Consider the following 6,257-nt stretch of genomic DNA (forward strand, 5'->3'; position numbering starts at 1 on the left):
AGTCAATAATAAAATATTTATTCACATGAAGATAGACCAAATACACCACTGAATCGGCGTCATTTAGTTGTTCACTTTGAACTTTTCAAAATGAAAATAGACCTCATAAAAGCAAAGATATGAACTGACAAATGTTTGAGGTGGTGTACTCTTCTTAGTTGATAGAGTTAAGAGTGAGAATGACGAGAAATGAGTTGCCACTTAATTAAGGAAAAAAATTGTCGTATCCAGTTTACTTACCTTCTTTGTTGACTTTTTAATAAAAAGTACATTATTCTCATTTTCGAATGTTTTCAAATTGGAGAAAAGATGAGAATGTCTCGTTTACCGAGAGGGCCATTATTTTTTTTTTTTTTTTTTGCTTCACACTTCTCAAAGAAAGACCGCGAAAAGTGGAGGCTGGTCGGCTGGTCCTTGAAAGCTCACAAATGCAACTTTAAACGCATAAGAGTGTTGGGAGTAGCTACAAATAGGTAAAGGATCGGTGGTTTGCAACTTTAAACACATAAGAGTTCTGGGAGTACAAATAGTGAAAAGCGGTAGTTTTCGCTATTTGTAGTGGTAGTACAAATAACCACTTCGATCTCTCTATCCTTTTCTTTCGCTACTTTCAATATTCTTTCTCTCTCTCTCTCTCTCTCTCTCTCTCTCTCTCTCTCTCTCTATATATATATATATATATATATATATATATATATATATATATATATATATATATATATATATATATATATATATATATATATAATATATATATAATTAAGCCTGAAACATTGATGTAGACTGCCCCAAACATTGTGGTAAATATTTTAAATATATATATATATATATATATATATATATATATATATATATATATATATATATATATATATATATATATATATATATATATATATCTGTGTGTGTGTGTGTGTGTGTGTGTGTGTGTGTCTGTGTGTGTGTGTGTATATCGTGTTGTGTCATGTATGTAAATTTATTGTGAGTGTGCATGTCTGTGCGTGTGAGTATGAATATGTGTGTTTGTGTGTGTGTGTGTGTGTGTGTGTGTGTGTGTGTGCTATCGCGCACGTATAGATAGTATGAAGTTGACGTCACTCAGGTTTTTGTTATTGCTTTTTTGTGTGTTGGTCCGTTATATTTCAGGATGGCAATATCGTGAGCTTCTTAGGCAAACGCATACTATCTCGAATACATGCTTTTGCATTTTATACTCCTGTTGCAGGCTTTATCCCGATTTTTCTAAATCCATTGCTATTATGGTTCTACCCAATTCAACAATTGTATAATGTTACCTTTCTGCGCGTTGTTTGATTTTTCTCTCAGCGTAATTTGTGTGCATTAACTCATTTTCAGGCATGACAAATCGAAAACTCAAACAGAAAAGAATGGATTATTGCTTTCTTTGTTCAACTCATTTAGGACAATAGTGAATTAATTTGGTTGTTTTATGACATCTTGCGTTGTAACAAAATCAATCGACGTTTAAGGGGGGACCTGTAGTCAAAAATCCATTTTTGATTGTAATGCTAATATTGCTATTCCCTTGTTATTTTAAGGTGGTAGGAGGTCTAATTTGATGATTAACACCAAAAAAAGCCAAAAAAAATAATTTTTTTAGACATAGTGAGAAAAAATAGGCTAAAAATAGACCAAAAATCCCAAAATTTCTTACAGTAATGCAGCCAAAACCAACGAATAGATCTCTTCCAAATTTACACACAATGTTTCTTACAACAAGAGCTATACCATGACGTAAAGGTTTAGCAATAGTCCTGAAAATAAATTTTTAAGAATTTTTTTTCGATTTCGGCTGAAAATTTGGCGCGGAATAACAGTAAAAATTCGATTTAAAAAATCATAAAACTGCTCAATTTTAGTTTACCCCAAAACCCCTACGTCATGGTACAAAACACATTATAAGAAAGATTCTGACCAAATTTGAAGACAATCTGATGGAAAACAATCCAGATATGAATGTTAGAAAATCAGAAAATGACGCAAAATGGAGTTTTGAGAAAACGCAAAATTTGTCTTTAATTTGATAATAAAGTTAATTTTGCAGACAAGCAAAGGAAAACATCCATCAAAATTTCAAAGTACATTCAATATAGAACAAGAAAACAGTTAAATTTCGTACATTTATCAAATTCTGAAAAAATTATGATCGATTCGCTAACCCATACCCCTAAGAAAAAATTTGCGGAAAAATTGAATGATATCAGTTTTTTACAAAAAAATTAATTTAGCGATCAAATATGCTTTATATTTATAAAATTCATCAATTAAATCTCATAAACTAATAATGTGATGTATAATTTGATGTTAAACACCCAAAAAAAACTCAGAATTTTTTTAATACAATTTTTAAGGGGCATTATTGGCTAAAATTAGATGTAAAACCCTAAAATTTCTAACATAGATGCACCAAAAACTAGCATATAAATTTCTTTCAAATTTAAACACAATGTTTCTCACATAAATAGCTATATCGTGATGGAAGAATTTATCAATAGTCTGGAAAAAAAAATTTTTAGAATTTTTATTTGATTTTGACTGAAAATTTGGCGCGTATCGACAGAAAAAAATGAATTAAAAAATTTATAAAATTGCTAAATATTAATTTACCCCCAAAAACTTCCATCATGATGTAAAAGACATCATAGAAAAGATTCTGAATAAATTTGAAGATGATCTAAAGGAAAATGGCTAAGATAGGATTGCTAGAAAATCAGAAAATGACATAAATCGGAAATTTGAGAAAGCGCAAACTTTTTTAATAATTTGACATTGAGACTGATTTTGCAGGCAAGTAAAAGAAATGATCCATCAAACTTTCAAAATATGACCATTATAGGACAAGAAAACAAGAAAACTTTATAATTTAATCTAAGTCTAAAAAATTTATAATCGATTCGCTAACGCATACCCCTAAAAAAAAAAAAATATAAAATTCAATTTTTTCCGTATTCAGAGATAAAATAATTTTGAGGTCAAATATGATTTATATCTTATGAATTCATTATTGTAATCACAAAAACTAATTATTTACTGTATACAATAGATTATAAAGAGATTTCTAGATATATTAAAAAGTCTCGAAATATGATTTTGTAAAATATGATATGGCGCGCTACCCTCATTTTTCAATGCTGCTTGAGAGACAAGTCATATAAAATTAGATATCTAGTCAATTTTAACTGCAAAATCAATTCTATTTTAGACAATAAAACAGCTAAATGATGCAAATAGATATAGCTCAGAATAAAAAGCAATTTGCTTTCCCAAACCCCTTGGAAATAAATTCCTTTCGCCTCAATGCAGGAAAAATCAACACCACTTGTTTGCCACCGCTTTTTTAGTACCGTAGTTCCACAAAGAGGGTTGATCTTGCTCTGGTTGGTAAAAAAAAAAGAGATATTTCATTAGCAATTTTTGGAAATACATTATAAGTCATTGACATAAAATGCATCTGTCAAAGAAAGACCAATAAATAAAATGGTCATCATTCACACCAACACAGTTGAAATTTCATTGTTTTTACATCCACAGAACAGAACTCTTGGCGACAAACAATTTTCTGTTATTAAGTTAATATATTCAATAGTAATTCATTTCAAATGGTGTTTTATCATTTTCATTTAGAAAAATGAGTATTTACTTTATTGATCATTAATCAAAAATGTAAAGGCGCTATGGAGATTTGGAAACATTACTAACCAGTGTCAAAAAGTACATGCAGACACTCTGCTGTGCTGGCCCAGATGATGATTTGCTGGTTGATCAGTTTGCCACAGGAGGGCCTCAACACACCTTTCCAGAATAGCCCTTGAGCCAGCATCTTTATTTATTGTCAGGACACCAGTACAGTCAACTGAATTCTTTCATGTTAGCTGTCGATGAAAACAAAAAATTAAATTAAATTCACTGCAGTGAAAATGGCACATATGCCAATGCCATTGCTAAAGTTTAAAACAACAACAACAATAATAATAATAATAATAATAATAATAATAATAATAATAATAATAATAATAATAATAATAATAATAATAATAAAATAATAATAATAATAATAATAATAATAATAATAAAATAATAATAATAATAATAATAATAATAATAATAATAAAATAAATAATTTGGAAAAAAAAAATTATCTAACATTGTCATTATCATTATCCTAGACATTTCAAACACTACTAAAACTGCTACCACTACAGACCTTATCATTATCTATCATAGATATTTACTCTCTCTTTCTCTCCCTCTCTATCACTATCTCTCGAACATAACATTCCAAACCCAATTTTCCGATATAAATCCCCCCCCCCCCCCCCCCCCCCCCCCCTCCAAAGAAAAAAAAATTGAAAAGTGTGGACGATGTATGCAGTATCAACCAAAATAAAGATAATTACAATAACTGAATGAAAAGTATTTTTTTTTAAAGGGTCCTGATCCTGAGACTGAGAATGTCTTTTCTTCTTGTGAGTCGCACGAACTTCACGAACCCTCTTGACAGTCTTGATCTTGACAAATTTGGAAACATATTGACTGGGAATCGAACCTTGAAACATCTGATCAGGTCTAGGTTTTATCGCCTGACATGGAGGGCTGATTTTGTTTGGAGAGGGGGGGGAGTAGTATTTTATTATTGTTTGGCCCTGTTATTTTTCATAAAATAAAGTTAACTTGCGATAACAACGAGTGTGTCAGCTGATGCACAGTCGAACAAACACACAATCTCACAAGGCATGTTTAGTTATAAAAATAAGCAATAAATTAAAATGTGGTGTATTTCTTATGCTTACCTTGTAAACTGAGTATTCTGTGACTTGAATAGAGTGAAGAATTACCAAAGTTCATCAAAATCAACTTGTAATGCGATGAGTGAGGTCCAAAAGCGAATGAATTCATAATATTGTAAACAAAGGCAGGGACAGTCAGGGAGTGGCCATTGACGCTATCGTGGTGCATTGTGGGTCACTATTGCCACGTTCGAGGATAAATTTAGATCGGAATCATGTTTTGTTACTAAATTTAGACGCACCGTGACCTGACCTCTCAAATCAACCAATGAGAGCTCGTGACATTGTATAAATGGTATTCACTATTTGACCTTGTGATAATTCATGTTTATAATCATGATGTCGATGTTGCCAGATTGAAAAAGAGAAATGGCTAAGCTTTCCATCGATATGCGCCATGACCGGGTGGATAGGCTTTGAATAGCTGTTGTCAAGACCCAAACATTTGACAATATAGACCTTTAGAAAATAAAACGTGGATACCTACGTTATAAAACTGCATCAAAAACACGTTTTTAATTGAAAATATGAAATTTTCTTTATATTTTAGGATTCTAGAATAATTAAACTACCTGAAAAGTGGACTAGCCCAATTTGGCCGAAAAAAATTTTTTTAACCAAAAATGACTACAGGTCCCCCCTTAACGTGGCCAGTGACCGAATTGGTTACAATTCATTACTCAATTTTCACCCACTAGACTCTTGAGTAAATTGGTTCCTTAGCATATTCTTTAACGAATATTGTGGGAGTATAGAAAGGAGACATTGAGTAGTAGTGTATAAAGGACAAATGAAAGAAACATCGACTTGATGTTTTCGTTTTGTTTTGTTTCGTTTCATTTTTTAATTTTTTTTTGGGGGGGTCTTCTTTTTTATGGCTGGGGGGGGGGGGGGGGGGGGGGGGTGTGTTTTTTTGTTTTTTTTTTTTTTTGTTTTTTTTTTTTTTTTGGTGTCTTTTTTTTTTAGAGAGAGAGAGAGAGAGAGAGAGAGAGAGAGAGAGAGAGAGAGAGAGAGAGAGAGAGAGAGAGAGAGACAGACAGACAATATTTCTGTTTTATTTTCTACTGACATTTTGGCTTCCGTTATTGCCATTCCTTTCTCGATCACCTCTATGTTATACCTGTAGATAGTATGCGCTTGGCTAAGAATCTCACAACATTGCCATCCGGAAGTTTCGCGGACGAACACACACAAAACTATGTGTAACCTTGAACGTTTATAGTCTTGGTTAATACATTTTAGTGAGAATTACTCACAAATGCGGATGGCAAAAACAATAACAAAGACCTGAGTGACATCAACTTCATACTGTCTATCCAAAACTTATTAAACACTGAACACAATCTCAATCTGACTAAAATCACAGTCCAGGGCTGGAGAAAGGTTTGTGAATGAAAATGGTCAAGGGGACATAACTGAATAAATTTTGGAACATTGGATGGTGATTGC

At 31.8% G+C, this 6,257-nt stretch overlaps 1 long non-coding RNA gene across 2 annotated transcripts; it reads right to left on the minus strand.

Moving 5' to 3' along the window:
• Positions 1-1,016: 1,016 nt before the first annotated feature.
• LOC144966004 (uncharacterized) lies at positions 1,017-5,406 on the minus strand. Of its 2 annotated transcripts, none has more exons than XR_013644141.1 (3): positions 4,812-5,406; positions 3,721-3,893; positions 1,017-3,395 (listed from the first exon to the last, which is right to left on the minus strand). It is a non-coding gene; the product is annotated as an uncharacterized LOC144966004 (long non-coding RNA). The 2 variants fall into 2 exon arrangements; XR_013644142.1 differs by having other exon boundaries at positions 4,812-5,395.
• Between the last annotated feature and the right edge of the window lie 851 nt (positions 5,407-6,257).

Source organism: Berghia stephanieae, chromosome 2 (genome assembly GCF_034508935.2).
Source record: "Berghia stephanieae isolate SIO BIC M18660-M18661 chromosome 2, UCSD_Bste_1.3, whole genome shotgun sequence".
Taxonomy (NCBI): domain Eukaryota; kingdom Metazoa; phylum Mollusca; class Gastropoda; order Nudibranchia; family Aeolidiidae; genus Berghia; species Berghia stephanieae.